The 18096-nt window shown below is 42.4% G+C and overlaps 1 protein-coding gene across 1 annotated transcript in view; it reads right to left on the bottom strand.

Annotated features, from left to right (window-relative positions):
• The window catches only part of PTPDC1 (protein tyrosine phosphatase domain containing 1), a 95886-nt gene extending 92053 nt beyond the window's left edge, over window positions 1-3833 (bottom strand). Inside the window, exon 1 of the mRNA XM_047779341.1 lies at window positions 3702-3833. The gene's annotated coding sequence lies outside the window, so the exon portion shown is untranslated. The remainder of the gene's footprint in view (window positions 1-3701) is intronic.
• Window positions 3834-18096: the final 14263 nt, after the last annotated feature.

Here is an 18096-nt window from a genome sequence, read left to right as displayed (position 1 = left end):
GGAAAACAGTGAGGAGATTCCTTGAAACAATTAAGAATAGAACTACCATATGATCCAGCTATCCTTCTTCTGGGTAATTATCCAAAGAATACAAAACGCTCACTCCAAGAGATATAGGCACCCCTGTGGCATTATTTACAATAGTCATGATATGAATGTAATCTCATGGCCAATCACCTGATGAGTGGATATATATATACACACGTGTGTTTGTGTACACACACACATTAGAATATTATTCAGCCATAAAGAAAAAAAAAACTTGCCATTTCCTACATGGATGGGCCCTGAAAGTATGATTCTAAATGAAATAAAACAGATGAAGAAAGACAAATTCCATATAATTTCACTCGTGTAGAATATAAACAACAAATTAAAAAATATACATGAATAACGGAGTTCCCACTGTGGCACAATGGGATTGGCAGTGTCTTTGCAGCACCAGGATGAAGGTTCAATCCCTGGGCCAGCACAGTGGGTTAAAGGCTCGGATCTGATCCCAAGCCTGGGAACTCCATATGCTGTGGGGCAGCCAAACCAAACAAAAACAAGCACACAGATACAGAGAACAGACCAGTGGTTACCAGAAGGGAAGGGGCAGAAGAAGGCAGGAGGGTAAGAGGGGATCAACTACACGGTGATGAATGGAAACTCTCAAAAAACAAGAGTTCATTCTATAAGTACAGTATTACACTGACAATAAACTGAGAAAAACATCACAGGAAGTTTAAAGGTCAGAATCTTATGAACATGGAGGGGAAAAAAATTCTCAAAAAATATTAGCAAACCAAATTCAACAACACATAGAAAAATATATACACCATTATCAAGTTGAATTTATCTGAGGAATGTGAGTTTGGTGTGACATTCAAAATCAATGAAATACCTCATGTGGGTGTAATAAAATAAAAAAACCCACATTATCTCAACAGAATATAAAAAGCACTTGACCAAAACCAACATCCTCTCAAGATTAAAAACACTCAATAAACTAGCATTACAAGGGATTTCCTCATACTGACAAAGGGCATCTATGAAAAACCCACAACTAACACCATAAGCAATAATGAAAGACCGAGGGCTTTCTCCTAAGATCAGGAACAAGGTGAGTGGTACTCTCACCACTTCTGTTCAACAATGTAATGGGGGTTCTAGTCAGTGCAATAAGGAAGGAAAAAAAAAAAAAAAAAAGGCTTCCAAATTGGAAAGGAGGAAATAAAAGAATTTCTATTTGCAGATGTGATGTCGTATTTAGAAAATTTTAAGGAATCCACTAGAATCCACACCTATCAGAATAAACAAGTTTGGCAAGTTCACAGGATACAAGATTAGTATACAAAAAAATGTCTTTTTCGGGAGTTTCCACTGTGGCTCAGAGGGTTAAGAACCTGACTAGTATCCAAGAAGATGTGAGTTCAATCCCTGGTCCTTCTCAGTGGGTTTGCAGATCCAGTGTTGCTGCAAGCCGTGGTGCAGCTTGGATCCTGCATTGCTGTGGTTATATCGTAGCCTGGCAGCTGCAGCTCCAATTTGACCCCTAGCCTGGGAACTTCCATATGCCTCAAATGTGGCCCATAAAAAGACAAAAAACAAATGAACAAAAACATGTATTTCTCTATGCTTAAACTAAATGTAAAACTTAATTCTATGAGGTCTATAAGGAAAAAAAAAAAAATAGGAGTTCCTAATGTGGTGCAGTGGAAACAAATCCAACTAGTATCCATGAGGATGTGGATTCGATCCCTGGCCTCACTCAGTAGGTTAAGGATCCAGCATTGCTGTGAGCTGTGGTCTAGGTTGCAGACGTGGCTTGGATCCTGTGTTGCTGTGGCTGTGGTGTAGGCAGGCAGCTGCAGCTCTGATTCAGAACTTCCATATGCCGAAGGTGCGCCCCTGAAAAAAAAAAAGTTAAAATAAAATAGGATAGAACAGAATAGAATAAAATAAATAAGAAAAAAAAATATTCTTTTCAAGTTGAGGCAGTTCCCCTCTATTTGTAACTTTCTTAGAGTTTTTAAAATAATGAGTCAGTGTTGAATTGTGTCCAATACTTTCTCTGCATCAACTGATACAACCGTGTGACTTTTGTCTCATTAATCTGTTAATCTGGTGAGTTACATTAACTAATTATCAAATATTAAACCAGCCTTGCATCCTCTTTCAGCACTGCTTTAGGTGGCCTACAAGTTTTTGATATGTTGAAAGTTCATTCAATTCAAGGTATTTTCCCCACTGAGACAAGTATGTCTAGTCTCACCACTTTTACTCAATACAGTATGGAGGCAAGATTATCTTTATATGGAGGTGACATATCCTCTATATAGAACATCTGATGCAATTTATTAAAAAAAATCTACTAGGAGTAAGTTAAGGTTACAGTGTATATAATTAACACTCAAAAACTAATATTTTATACAATAACCACAAATTATAAAACTAAAATTAGAAAACACATTTATAATAGTATCAAAAAGTATTAAATATTTAGGGCTACATCTGACAAAAGATGTGAAAAGACTGTATACTGAAAACTGCAGAACACTACCGAGAAAAAAAAAAATAGAGAACTTAAAAAAATGGCAATGGAGTTCCTGTTGTGGTGCAGTGGTTAACGAGTCCGACTGGGAACCATGAGGTTGCAGGTTCCATCCCTGCCCTTGCTCAGTGGGTTAAGGATCTGGCTTGCCCTGAGCTGTGGTGTAGGTTGCAGACGCTGCTCCCATCCCGTGTTGCTGTGGCTCTGGCGTAGGCTGGTGGCTACAGCTGTGATTCGACCCCTACTAGCCTGGGAACCTCCGTATGCCGCGGGAGCGGCCCCAGAAAAGCCAAAAAGCCAAAAAAAAAAAGAAAAGAAAAGAATAAAAGGCAAGATCTTGGAGTTCCCGTTCTGGCACGGGAGAAACGAATCCGACTAGGAACCACGAGGTTGCGGGTTTGATCCCTGGTTTGTAGCCACAGAAACTTGAGTTTAAATTCCAGTCTTCAATTTAATAGCTCTGACTGCAGGAAGACCCTCGATTTTCTCATTATATAAAGTGGAATGACAGTTTGTTTTAGAGACCAAGTAAAATTACGAGTGTATCTGTGTGATGTCACAAAAACTTTTCTAATAGTTAGATGGCCTCTGACATTCTTCCAACTCAGTCTATGAACGCCAGTTTGTTTCAATCTTTTAATACATACAACTATCACGGAAACGTTTCTCTTCCATTAAAGCAGTGTTTCTCATCTTTTTTCCCAATTTTCCCTAGGAGCCCTTTAGACATTTTCTCAGCTTCCATTAACATTTTAACGCCACAGATAGTGGGTGCATCTGCTCATGTTCTGTGGCCCTTTGGAAGGAACAAACCTTTTGCCGCCCCCCCCTCCCCAAATATGAGCACTATTACTCATGTTGAAAACGTCCATCCTACGGAGAGGTGACTTGGTCAAGAGCACTGCACAAATTAGGAGCAGAATTAGGTCCACATCAGAGTCACAAAGTGATGGTTTGGCTCCCACTGTGTTTATTTACTTCGAATTAGTTCCTAACACTTAGAAAACTGGAGCTTCTACAGGAGAATGCCCACATTCAGCTTCTAGAGATCAGGTAGGGTCCTGGGCGGGGGCCGGCGGAAGCCGAGGGCGGTCCCTCTCGCCCCTGCGCTGCAGCTCCAAAACCCAGGTCAATCCCGCTCATGAAGGTATCCTCCAACACTCACCACGTGAGGAACCGGACGTTAAGGACGCAGCTGGAGTCTCTGGCGCAGCTGTGTTAACCGCAGGTCGCGCGCCTCCAGCCCTGCTCGGCATCCGGAGCCCTCGCAGCCGGAGAGTGGGTCAGTTTTGCAGCCTCCCCGCCGGCCCCGCCCCACTCGCCCCGGGCCGCTGGCCTGGCTGATCCCAGCCTCAACCGAACGCCAGGGCGTTCCGGAGGCTCCGCCGCCCTCACAGCAACAGCAACGCCGCTATCCCCCAGCCCGCCCGCCACTCGCCGCAGCCAGGCGCTCGGGGATGAAGCGACGCTCCTCCGCTGTTCCGGCGCCCCCCGACGCCTCGCGCCGCACCAATCGCCTCTGCGCGCTTCCGCATGTGACGCGAGCTGGCCAATGGAAGCTCGAGACGGTCCGTGACGCGACTGGCTGTTCCCGGCGCTTTCTGAGCGGGTTGCGGGAGGCGGGATGAGCTGGCTACTGCGGCGCGGGCGGACTGCTCGGCCGCTAGAGGGGGCGGGGGTCCGAGCGTGTTGGGTGGGCCCTGTCTTGGTTCTGCGTGGCTGCTTGTAACTGAAGTCCGGTTCTGACTCCAAGTGCTCTCTGCGGGCCACGCCGCAGTTCGGTAGGAGAAGGATCTCAAGACGCCCGTTAGCGATGATCCAGGCATGGAAAGCCAGTGGGTGCTGTTGCTGCAGTTGCTGTAATAACCTCTAGTCCCCCAGGATGGAGAAGGAATACTGGCGAACTGTGTAGAAAAACCTTAACATATCCACGACTCTGCTTCCTGGTAGAAAGAGCTGACGGGGAAGGTAGAGAACCCGTGCCTCACTTCCAGCTCCACGTCTCAAAATCCTCATTCACACAAGAACGTAACTTAAAGGGAATATGGGAAGTGTAGTTGCCACATCCCCAGCCAAAAGGTAGATGGAATGGAACTGGTGAATACCAGTTCACATTGTCCACCATGTAGAGATGCCACTAAATGGCCTGGTGAAGGAGAGATAATCAGGTTTCGCTTTGATCCTCCGTCCTCCCCAGGAATAGCATGCAGAAGCTAAGGCTGCACTTGGTGCACTTCACTTTTGATCTGTTTAAATCAAAGGTGCATCATTTTAAAAAATGAATACTACATATAATACTACATATAAACCCTAATTTTAAGTAGTTTTACATCTCTTGCCAAATAATTCTGGCTTTCTAATCAAAATATTGAAGAAGGAAGGACAAAATGAATGAAAATTAGGTATCAAATTTATTCCTGTGAGTCTGAGTAATTTTTTCTTTTCTTTCTTTCTTTTTTTTTTTTTTTTTTTTGTCTTTAGGGCCTCACCCGCAGCATATGGAGGTTCCCAGGCTAGGGGTGGAATCGGAGCTGTTGCTGCTGGCATATGCCAGAGTCACGGCAATGCCAGATCCGAGCCATGTCTGCAATCTACACCGCAGGTGACCGCAACGCAGGATCCTTAACCAACTGAGCGAGGCTGGGTATCGAGCCCTCAACCTCATGGTTCCTAGTCAGATTTGTTTTGCTGCACTAAGACGGGAATTCCCTGAGTCATTCTTAAAGAATAAAATGGGGAGTTTTAGAGTAGAAGGTTTTGTGATGGTGAAAGTAAAATAGACTTCACATGCTAACATAATTTCTCTCCTTTTACAGCCACCATAGGAGTAAAAGTTTCATTGTGTTCATGATAAGGAACAATATTGTTGATATAATTTTGTGGGTGTTATGGACTAAAAACAGAGCTTTGTTCTTAAATTCTTGTAGGACCACTAAGAGAGCCACTTGCAAGAGAACTTTATTTTCAATAACTGATATTTCTGGCAACACTTTCAAAATGATGTTTTTTCTTAAGGAATAAAAAGATTACAAGTTAGGTTACATTAAAATGATAGTTTTTAAAGCATTTTTGTTTTTTAATACTCAGTCTTTTTTTTACCCCCCCCCCATTTTTTTTGCTTCCCAAATTTGAATCTCTGAAAACTGATGCATGATTAGACCTAGCTCAGTAGATCACTTTATGGCTCAGAGCACTAAAAAGAAAATTCTGGGAGTTCCTGCTTTGCTGCAGTGGGATCAGCAGAGTCTTTGCAGCTTCAGGACGAAGCTTCAATCCGGAGCCCAGCACAGTGTGTTAAAGGATCTGGGTGCAGTGTAGGTAGCAACTGCGACTCAAATCTAATCCCTGGCCAGGAACTCCATGTGTCACCAAAAAAGAAAGAATGAAGGAAGGAAGGGTGAAAATTTTTGATAAAAATATGAATGTTTAAGCCATATGTCTAACCTTTCACCAAATGCATTCTTTAGTTAATACTGAAACAATTTATTCCATGGCACCATCTCCAGTTGTGTTCTCCTCAGTAATACATCTTAGCCTCTGTTTGACTGTCTCTCTGAATCCATCTACTGTAAGGGAGATAAACTGACAATTACTCTTGAACAGTAAGTGTTGCTCTTATTGAAGAACTTGTCCTGTTAGTCTAACTCAAGTATTCCGTTACTGGGTAGAATGAATGTTCTGGCATAGCAGTTATTCAAATTGTGGTTTTGTTTCCTTATAATCACTAGCAGTGTGTTTGAAATAAGCCATAATGCAAGTGTCTCAATTTAATATGAGCTATTTTTAGTAGTGCAAAAGCTCTGATTGCAGTTTTTTTTTCATTTTATCCCTTAGTCTAAGATAGGCATGTTTACGCATATCCACAGATTACCTTAGTGAAAAAAATTGTTAATTATCTTTAAATAAATGAACTTCAATAATGTTCCAAGTTTCCCCCAAAAATGTTGCATCATTATGACACAAGAATGACACCACTGGAGTTCCCATTGTGGCTCAGCAGGTTAAGAATCTGACTGGTATTAGTGAGGATTTGGGTTTGATCCCTGGCCTTGCTCAGTGGGTTAAAGGATCCAGCTTTGCCACAAGCTGCGGTGTAGGTTGCAGTACCAGCTCTGGTGCTGCTGTGGCTGTGGTGTAGGCTGGCAGCTGAAGCTCTGATTTGACCCCAAGCCTGGAAACATCCCTGTGCCACAGGTGCGGCCCTAAAAGAAAAGGAGTTTCCATTGTGGCACAGAGGAAATGAATCTGATTAGTAACCATGAGGTTGCGGGTTCAATCCCTGGCCTTGCTCAGTGGTTTAAGGATCCAGCATTGCCGTGAACTGCAGTGTAGTTCACAGACTCGGTTTGGATCCTGTGGCTGTGGCTGTGGTTGTGGCCAGCAGCTGTACCGTTTGGATCCCTAGCCTGGGAACCTCCATATGCCATGGGTGCAGCCCTAAAAAGCAAAATAAAGAAAAGAAAAAGAAAAAAAAAAATGACACCATCACAGATGCACTCTTCTCCCAAGGTTTTGAATTTTTTTCTTTGAAAATGGGAATACATTTATCTTTAATTATAAGATATATGTTTATCAAAAAAAAAAAAAAACTCAGGGATTTCCTGTTCTAGGGCAGCGTAAACAAATCCAACTAGGAACCATGAGGTTGTAGGTTCGATCCCTGGCCTCTCTAAGTGGGTTAAGGTTCTGGCATTGCCATGAGTTGTGGCGTAGGTCACAGATGTGGCTTGGAGCTCACGTTGCTGTGGCTGTGGTGTAGGCCGGCAGCTGTAGCTCCGATTCGACCTCTAGCCTGGGAACTTCCATATGGCACTGGTGCAGCCCTAAAAAGCCAAAAAAAAAAAAAAAGATTTCAAGAAAGGCAGAAAAGTATGAAGAATACTTTCTATAATATATAAAAGTGGTTTATATTGTCCAAGACATTTATCTACAAATATTTATTCAAACCTGTTTAATTTTTAAAAAGATCATATTATATATTGTTTCATAACCTATGTTTTTACTTAATATAACGTAGACAGCTTTGAATAACAAATTACCACAAACTTAGTGACTTGAAAATAACACACAGTTACTATCTCACCATTTTTGTTGCCAGGCTGCAATCAGGTATTGGCCAGGGTTGCAGTCTCATCAGAGGCTCGACCAGGGAAGGATCTGCTTCCAAGCTCCCTCGGGTTACTGGTAGGATTAATCTCCCTGCAGCTCTAGACTGAGGTTCCCATTTTCTTGTGGACTGCCCAGCAATGGGTTGCTCTCAGCTCCTAGAGGCCACCCTCAGTTCCTTGCCCATGGTTCTTTCCATTGACCCACTGACAACCTGGCAACTTCTTCAAAGCCAGCAAAGGAGAGAGAATCATTATCATTTTATTGGTATCATTTTAATGTATCCGTACAGCATAATATTCCACTGTACAGATGTCACATAATTTAACTGCCCTCTATAGATATAAGGTTGTTTAAAATTTTTCTGTATTATAAACAATGCTACAAAACACCTTATGACTTCTTCAGTTATTTTCTAAGGATAATTCTCAGAAGTGGAGGAGAGTTTCCCATCGTGGTGTAGTGGAAATGAATCTGACTAGGAACCATGAGGGTTTGGGTTCGATCCCTGGCCTCACTCAGTGGGTTAAGGATCTGGCATTGCCATGAGCTGTGGTGTAGGCCGAAGATGTGGCTCGGATCTGGCATTGCTGTGGCTCTGGCGTAGGGCAGCAGCAACAGCTCCGATTCCACCCCTAGCCTGGGAACCTCCATATGCCATGGGTGCAGCCCTAAAAAGACAAAAAAAAAAATTTCTCAGGAGTGGAATTGCTAAGTCAAATGGTATGCATTTTTAAAACTATTGACATGTTGCAAAAGAGTCATCCAGAAAAATAATCCCACCACACTTCCAGTAAGAATGTGTGAGAGTTCTGGTCTATGCACATACTTGCCAACACTGGCCTTATCTATAAATTTAAGTTTTGCCAATATAATGGTGAAAAATTATATTTCATTGTTTTAATTTGTATTTCTTTGGTGAGGTCAAACATGCTTATATGTTTACTGGACATTGTACTTTGTGAAATGTCTTTTCATGACTTTTGACCATTTTGCAGTTGTGAAACTGTATGTTAAGTGCTCTTGGTGAATTGCAAATATTTTTCCTAATTTATGTTTGTTAATATTTTGGGGAATTGTTTGCCATGTAAAAGTTTTAAAGCTTTTTCAGAAACCAATTCACTTTCTTAATGCTTTTTGCCTTTGATGTCATGCTTAGAAATACCATTCCCACTTCAGAAGTGTAAACATTTTCACATATTTATAGTTCTAAAATACTTATAGGTTTTTTTTGTTTTGTTTTTTTAGGGCTGCACCTGCAGCACATGGAGGGTCCCAGGCTAGGGGTTGAATCAGAGCTGTAGCTGCCTGCCTGTGCCACAGACACAGCAATGCCAGATCCAAGTTGCATCTGTGACCTATACCACCACTCATGGTAATGCTGGATCCTTAACCCACTGAGTGAGGCCAGGGATCAAACCTGCAATCTCATGGATGCTAGTCAGATTCATTTACACTGAGCCACAATGGGAACTTTTTTCTTTTTTTGAGGTATAGTTTTATATCTCATTTAAATTTTAATTGTTCTGGAGTTACTATGTTGAAGATTGATTAATTGGTTGTTAGTAAACTAACAACCATGACAAGTGTGTGATTTTTTTTTTTCCTTTGAGTTATTCTAGGCAGGCAACTCTAGAGCTATTTTAAAAATGACTGACTTGTTTCTGTAGATTTATGGAAAATAGAGAACAAATTAGCCCTGTGGAATCTTTTCTTCATCATGTGGTTCTCTCAGTATTTTTATTTCCAGGGTTTTTTTTCCCCTGAAATTTTATGGTGCTATGTCACTTGTGCTGTAATAACATTATATAAGAGGACATACTTAGTGGTGAAATTGACAACAGGAAATAAATTAAGAGGACCTGGGACAAGGACCAAACCGCAAAAGCCCTTAATTAAGAGCGCAGGGTGATCTTGCCACAACACAATTACTTTCAAGAGCAATAATGTTGAGGCCAAGGGCACTGAGGCTTCTGTTGAAAAAGAGGAGTTATTCATCACTACAACTGTCCTGCCCTGGTGAAATTCAGAGACGACTGATGCAAAAAGAAATTGTGGTGCCCTGGCGGTCCCATTGTGGCTCAGTGGTAATGAACTCAACTGGTATCCATGAGGATATAGGTTCAATACCTGGCCCCACTCAGTGGGTTAAGGATCCAGTGTCGCTGTGAACTGTGTTGTAGATCGCAGACACAGCTCGGATCTAGCTATAGCAGCTACAGCTCTGATTCCACTCCTAGCCTGGGAACTTCTATGTGCCGAGGGTGTTGCCCTAAAAAAGAAATTTTGGTGACCAGAAAGCCTTAGCAGCTTCTGTGAGCTTTGATGTCTCTTAAATGAATTTGTGAAATGAAGAAGCAAAAGCAGGTATGAGATTCAAATGCTGCAACTGTTTGCCTGTGAGTCCCAACACAGGGCTAAGTCTGGTTCCACATGGGTTCTCGATCCACATTAATTTCCTCTCCCTTTCCCCTGAGCCATCCTCTTTCTCGTTTCCACAGCTATCACCTGGCACAGTGACTGGCATATTATTAAGCACTTAGAGTTGTTTATGGAATAAGTGATGGCATAGTTTGGAGAAGTTCACAGGAATTCAAGAGGGAGTTTAGTTACACACCAACAAATCATAGTAGCCAATTTATGAAGTGCCTATTTCTCTACTGAGTGCTTTGCACACTTAGTTCATTTAATCTTCATGATAGTCCCATGATATAAATATTATAATTCCAATTTTGCAGGTGAAGAAACAGAAGCTCGGAGAGGAGCCAAAGTTATCCTACTCAGTGGAGGGGTCAAGGTTTAAAACACAGAGCAGGAGTTCCCATCGTGGTGCAGCAGAAACAAATCCGACTAGGAACCATGAGGTTTCGGGTTCAATCCCTGGCCTCGCTCAGTGGCTTGGGCATCTGGCATTGCTGTGGCTGTGGTGTAAGCTGGCAGCTGTAGCTCTGATTAGACCCCTAGCCTGGGAACCTCCATGTGCTGCGGGTGGGTGCGGCCCTAAAAAGCCAAAAGACAAAACAAAAACAAAAAAACAACCAACCAACCAAACAAACAAAACAAAACAAAAAACCCCAGAGCATTCTGATTATAAAGCTCAAGTGATTTTCTAGTGTTCCTTTATAGCTCTAAAAAGTTCACACATCACCATGGCAAGAAAACTCTATTCACTGTAGATGCATGTGCTCACCCCAGGCATTTCATGTGGGTGTTTTTCCTCCAAAATAGACAACGCCCACACACCTAAAGATTATGCAAGACCACACTAGCCAGAGAGAGCTCATTAACATTCCAGATCCCTTCAGCTCAGCTCCCAGAAGAAAGACAACAGAGAGTCGATGTGCTATTCACTTCCTCAGCTGCGTGGCTGTTTGTAGAGACATTTAACTTGACAAGCTGGTTAGAATTTCTAGTGGCCGTGGGAGCTGACACATCCAGGTTTAGCCTGAGCCTTAACACCTGCTTATTAAATCTATTAATGGCAGCCACGAGGCCAATAGAGTGGGAAACAGTTTACTAGAAAGTGATGGGTGGGAAATAGATCTGGGTCTAGCTCACTGTTTATTATTATTACTATTGTTCATTTGTTCATCCAGCAAATGCTATTTGAAATGTCTGTGATGCACAAGACTCTGCTCTTTTCTCTGTATTCCGCAAGAAAGGATTGCAGAGGACCATTACATGATGATTTCTTCTGCTGAAGGGGAAAACATTAATATTTGTCGTCATCATTCTTAAGCAAGTTACATCCAGGTCTGTGTGCTGCTTTCTCAGAAAATAAGCCACCCTGAAGGAAGAGAAAATTAGGCTCTGACAGAGGTGTGTGCTGACTACTTTCAGCGTTTCTTTCAGATAACAGAGAACCTTGCCCCTTGGTGCTCTCAGCTAAGAGAGCTATGATTAGATGTTGTCATAACTCAGTTTCTGTGCTAAGAAATGTTTGAGAGTGGGGAGGGATAGCTAAGCTGTCTTTGCTGCAAAAACACTGCCCTGAAGCCACCTCTGCTGTGTCTCCCTCCTTCTGAGTTAAACCCTGACTTGACCAGATGAGCCATGTCAACTTGGGGGTCCAGGACTGTTTGGTTATTGGAAGAAATCCTAGCTTTAGCCAAAGGCTAGAGTGGTCCAGATACATCCAAATACAGTTTAGCAGAATTCCCATTGTGGCTCAGTAGTAACAAACCTGACATATATCCACAAGGACTTGGGTTTGATCCCTGGCCTCGAAGGATCCGGTGTTGCTGCGAGCTGCAGTGTAGGTCAAAGATGCAGCTTGAAGTCCACGTTGCCATGGCTGTGGTGCAGGCCAGCAGCTGCAGCTACGATTTGACCTCTAGCCTGGGAACTTCCACATGCCGTGGGTGCACCCTCCAAAAAAAAATTAAAAAAAAAATTACGGTGTAGAAATTTGTCCTGGGTGGGAAGAAAAGGCTGTTTGAAATCCTGTAATTCCTGTCAGTTTCTTGACACCCTCAACTTCCATGTCCTTGTGGCTAAGAGTAAGGCTCACACTGCAGAGGAGGAAGCCCTGTTTTTGGCAGGTCTGAAGAGACACGTTTTCCTCTGTTAGGAATTTCCAGTCTAGTGATGCCACACATTTGTACATATTACTTTGACTAGACCTTGCTAGGTTATGCGTTGAAGCCACTTTCATATCCATATTCTCATTAACCCTTACAAAAACATTGTGGACTATTTATTATTTTCATCCTACCAGTGAAGAAACATTGGCTCAATCAAATGTAATATGTCCAACCGCAGAGATGTGAGATTTAGACTTAGACCTAACTTCTTGCATTTACTGAGAATTGTGTCACCTTATGGTATATAATTATCAATGCACATGCTATGTGTCATGTTTTCTTGGAGTGATGAGCCTGGTATTAAAGCCAGCCTATGATTCCCATACCTCTGTGTGTAGATGGGATTCTAACTTGTTTCCCAAGGGTTCCTGCACACCTTCCTATACACCTCCTGAATAATCCTTGGGAATGAATCTGATGGGTTTTCCTGCCATAATTAAGCTATGTTACCTGGAATAGTTGATGTAAAGAAAAAGAGGATCATGGTAGACCTAATATAATTGCATGAAACCTTTAAAAGCTGAGGATTTTCTGTAGCTGGTAGTATCAGTGAAGTCAGAGACATGAAGTATGGGAAGGATTTGAGGCACCACTGTTGACTTGATGATGGAGACCAAGTGGAAAGGATTTGAGAGGCTTCTAGGAGCTGAGAGTCAATGGACAACAAGGAAGCTGGGCTGTCAATCCTGCAACTGAGGGCCGCTGAGTCCTGCCAATAAGGATGAGCTTGAGGGAATTCCCTGGTGGCTCAATGGGTTAAGGTTAAGGATCCAGCTCTGTCAATGCTGTGGCATGGGTTTGATCCTTGGCCTGGGAATTTCTGTGGATGTACCCACCCCTAAAAAAAAAAAGGGGGGGGGTGAGCTTGGAGTAGGTCCTTCCCCAAAGCCTCCAGATGGGAACTCAGTCCACTGATGCCTTAATTTCAACCTCATGAGAATGCTGTACATGCAGAAGGCAAGTGTCAAATTTTAGACTTGGACCAAACTTCTTGCTTTTACTGAAAATTGTGCCACCTTGTGGCATATAAGTATCAATGCACATAATGTGAGTTGTTTTCTTGGAATCCAAGTATTTTGAGCTGGAAGGTCCTTGCTTTAGAAAACAACTATTCCATAGGTTCCTAACATTATGGAGAGGGAGACGCATGATTATCTGCCTCTCCCTTTGCGTCATGTTTTGAATGGTTTTTGTCAAACAAAAATACACTTTTTCCTCCCTCTGTTAACTGAAAAAACCTGGTTACATTATTAAGTTGATATAATTCCATTTAGTAGCAAAGAATCTTGGGGGTTTTTTTGTTTGTTTGTTTAGCCCTGAAAACCCCAGTTCTGCCCTAGGAAAGTTATCTCCCTCTCTGTGGACTGTTTCCTCATCTGAAAATGGAAATGGTAAAATAGATATAATAACACCTGGTTCATTACATAACTCCAAGGAAACATGAGCCTATCGCATGGGTACTTAGTAAATGTTTATTCCTTTGTAGCCTTTTTGTGGGCAAACATTCCATTTTATTAGCTTACTGATCCCTGTTCACATCACTGAAGGCCCCCTGGGAATCCAGGGGTTCCATTCTTGGTGCCCAACTGAGTTCAACATTTTTATTTTACAAATGAAGCAACTATGACACAAGAGAAAGGCAGTGACCCCCATTCTGCTCTTGATTTTCAACTGCATGTCAATTTATTTGCAGTCATTATAAAGATGCAGTTAGTGAAAATAAGGCCTGGTACTTCCCCGAAATGCAAAAAAAGTCCAATATGGCAGATGAGGAGTGGGCAAGGGAGAGGAGGAAAATGGGAAACTAATAAAGAAAGGTTAATTGTTGTTGAGATTTGGAAACATCATCACAAATGCATTTAAAATTTCTCATGCAAATGTTTGAAATAGTCCAATCATAGGCTTAAGAGTTATAAAGTATTACTGTGTAAGCTGACAGTAGCAAATAAATTTGTTTCTAGTGAGAATAAGAATCCAAAGCAATTCAGACGAAAGAGATGCAGGTTGAATACAGATGGGACTTCTCCACTGTAAGTGTCGTGCGTGCAACACTGAACATGCTACAGAGGATTTTCTTCTTTTTTTTTTTCCTTTTTAGGGCAGAACCTGTGGCATATAGAGGTTCCCAGGCTAAGGGTCAAATTAGAGCTGCAGCTGCCAGCCTACACTACAGCCACAGAAACATGAGATCCAAGCCGCCTCTGTGACCCACTGGGTGAGGCCAGGGATTGAGCCCAAATCCTCCTGGATACCAGTTGGGTTCGTTACCACTGAGCCCCAATGGGAACTCCCTCCTGGATAGTAATACTATAAGCGTTGTTCCTAAGCACACATCACCATAGGTGACCACTCCCTTTTTCAATAAGTTATCTGCACGTGTTATGGCAGTAAATCTCTTCTGCTTAAAATTGTTTTAGTTCAAGGATCCTACTGTCTGGCTTCATTAAGGGGTATATCCACCATAGCTATTTGGAAAGAGTTCCATTCATGTTTATGATCTTAGTGTTCAAGGAATTAGAGTTAGATTTGGCCACAAGGAAGTTTTTAGCTGAGTAGATTTCATCATTGAGCACACCCTCTGCCCACTTAGCCTCAAAAATGTTACTAAAAACAAATCACTGCTGGCAGTTCCCATTGTGGCTCAGCGGTAATGAACTCGACTAGTATCCATGAGGATGGGGGTTTGATCCCTGGCCTTGCTCAATGGCTTAAGGATCTGGCGTTGCCATGAGCTGTGGTGTAGGTCACAGATGTGGCTTGGATCTCCAATTGCTGTGGCTGTGGCATAGGATGGCAGCTGTAGCTCCTATTTGACCCTGGTAACTTCCACATGCCGCCTGTTGAGCCATAAAAAGCAAAAAAAAAAAAAAAAAAAAAGAGAGAGAGAGAGAGAGAAATTAGGGCTGAATTTTATTTTTTGTAATGGTGAACCAGCTTGTTTCAAACTAACTCTCACAACCAAGAACAACTAGAAAATCTGGACAAAATCCAAGTACACATTTTTCGACAGCATCACAGATAGAGGAAGCCTGACATCTGGTACATGTTCCCCTCAAGATATTTGCCAGAAATAAATGCTGCTGCTGCAGAGGGGCTGGGAAGCTCAATGAGACTGTTGGTAGTTCCATGGGTTTGGGGGCAATTATTGTCATTCAAGAGAATTCCTATCATTGTATCATTCAAGGGAGCTCAGCAGGTTACAAACCAGACTAGTATCCATGAGGATGCAGGTTTGATCCCTGGCCTCACTCAGTGGGTTAAGGATCCGGTGTTGCCTTGAGCTGTGGTGCAGGTTGCAGATGGGGCTCAGATCCCACATTGCTGTGGCTGTGGCATAGGCTGGCAGCTGCAGCTCCAATTCAACCCCTAGCCTGGGATCTTCCATATACTGTGGGTGCAGCCCTAAAAAGACAAAAACAAAACAAAAAGCAATTGTCATTCAAATTTGGCCAAAGAGGGGAGACCTGTCCTACACCTAGGCTCGGGGCAAGGTCCCTGAAGGCTTACAGCCTAAGAGAAAGGACAAATAGGAAAAAGATCAGCTCTCACAAGGACAAAAGCCAGCTTTATGTCAGCTTAGTCTTTTGTTCCAATAAGGTGGTCTGTCTGTCCCTTACTAAATGCCTACCAGAAGTAAAAGTAAATCCCCTCTGCATGAGAAGGAATCCAAAGTCTCAAATTATCTCCATAATTTTTAAACCACAAATATCTGGCACTCAACCAACTATAGGCAGGCATTTTAAAAGGCACTAATTAACTGAAAATTAAGAGAAAAAATTAAGACCAAAGACAGATCCACAGAGGGCCCAGGTCCTGGGATTATCAGACATGGACTTTAAAATAATTGTTTCACATTTCATGTCTTCAGTGCATCCAATAAGAAAATAGAAAATTTTTTCAGAGAACTGGAAACTATTAAAAACAATCAAATGGAAATTCTAGAATTGAAAATTATGGTAACTGAAATTTAGAACTCAATGGATGACTTGTACCTCTGTCCATGAAGGATTAAATGCTATGGGAATTGCCCTCTAGTCATAAAATTTAGAAAACTGGACAGGATATTTGAAACAACAGTTTTCAACCATGGAAAACAGGTAGCACATGACTGAGAATCTGAAAAGAAGAAAATGGGGTGGACCCTGCAATTGCCCCAACTTACTGCCTGCAGCCAATCTCTAAGGAGGAATGCAGGACAGGACAGGAAAGCCGAACAGTGCTCAGAAGTATTGCTGAGTTCAGGAGACAGGTATTGGGTTCCCAGCAAGTCAAAAGTTTAAAAATTTCAGACAGAATACAGAAAAAGATTGTGTTATAGAAAGTTCCAGGAGTTCCCATTGTGGCTTAGCAGGTGAAGAACCTGACATAGTGTACATGAGGGTTTGATCCCTGGCTTCACTCAGTGGGTTAAGGATCCATTGCCAAAAGTTGTGGTGTAGGTCACAGATGTGGTTCAGATCTCAAGTTGCTGTGGCTGTGATAAGCTGGTGGCTACAAGCTCTGGTTCGACCCCTAGCCTGGGCACTTCCATTTGCTGCATTTGTGGCTGTAAAAGGAAAGAAAGGAAGGAAGGAAGAAAGAGTGAGGTCCAGACACCCATCGGCAGAAGGATACTGTGGAATCTTTGTTAGAGTATTTGTTAGAGTTCCCATCATGGAGCAGCAGAAACGAATGACTAGGAACCATGAGGTTGTGTGTTTGATCCCTGGCCTCCCTCAGCAGGTCAAGGATCTGGCGTTGCTGTGAGCTGTGGTGTAGGTTGCAGATGGGGCTTGGATCGGTGTGGCTGTGGCTGTGGCCGATGGCCACAGCTCTGCTTAGACCCCTAGCCTGGGAACCTCCACATGCCGCAGGTGTAGCCCTAAAAAGAGAAAAAGACCGGAAAAAAAAAAAAAAAGAGAGAGTACTTGTGCATGTTTGGGAGGAAAGCTTATAAGACCAAGAGAAGAAATCCCAAAAAGCAGTGGACAGAACAATTCCTGGAGTTTAGACAAGGCTGGGAATAGCTTGTATTCTCACAGACCTAACACCTGGGGTACTGAGTAGCATGTTCACAAGGGCCTTTTCCCCAGAATAAGAGCTGCTCTGAAATCCCCACAATAAATCTTAAAATCAAACCTCAAAATGATCAATTTCATCTGAAAGTAACCTGTTGCCAGAAAAAAAAAAAAATCAAACTCTTTAAAATAGTGTAACAGTATCCAGCACTGAACAGCACCATAAAACTCACAATACCCAATATTTAAGCACAAGTTACCAAGCAGGCAAAGAAGATATGACCAGCAGAAAAATCAGTCAATAGAAACAGACTGAGAAATGACAGAGATAATGGAGTTAATAGGTAAAGATATTAAGATAAAAATCTTATAACTATACTCAAGGCAATAAAAGAAAATGTGGGAGTCCCCTTTGTGGCTCAGTGCTTAATGAAACCGATTAGCATCCATGAGGACACAGGTTCAATCCCTGGCCTCACTCAGTGGGTTAAGGATCTGGTGTTGCCATGAGCTGTGGTGTAGGTTGCAGAAGTGGCTCGGATCTAGTGTTGCTGTGGCTGTGGTATAGGCCAGCAGCTGTAGCTCCAATTTGACCTCCATGTGTCCCAGGTGTGCCCCCCCCAAAAAAAAAGAAAATAAAAATGTGAACATAATGGGGAAAGAAATAAAAGATATAAAGCAGACCCAAATGCATTTCATGATGTATATAAGTCAAATAATTATGCTGTACACTTTAAATGTGTGTTGTTTTTTTTTCTTCAGGGCCAGCATATGGAGGTTCCCAGGCTAGGGGTTGAATCGGAGCTGTAGCTGCTGGTCTATGCCACAGCCACAGCAATGCCAGACCCAGCTGCGTCTTCGACCTATGCCACAG

The sequence above is a fragment of the Phacochoerus africanus genome, chromosome 5, assembly GCF_016906955.1.
Source record: "Phacochoerus africanus isolate WHEZ1 chromosome 5, ROS_Pafr_v1, whole genome shotgun sequence".
Classification (NCBI taxonomy): domain Eukaryota; kingdom Metazoa; phylum Chordata; class Mammalia; order Artiodactyla; family Suidae; genus Phacochoerus; species Phacochoerus africanus.
The sequence above is the reverse complement of the archived record's forward strand: the minus strand, read 5'-3'. Positions and strand labels throughout refer to the sequence as shown.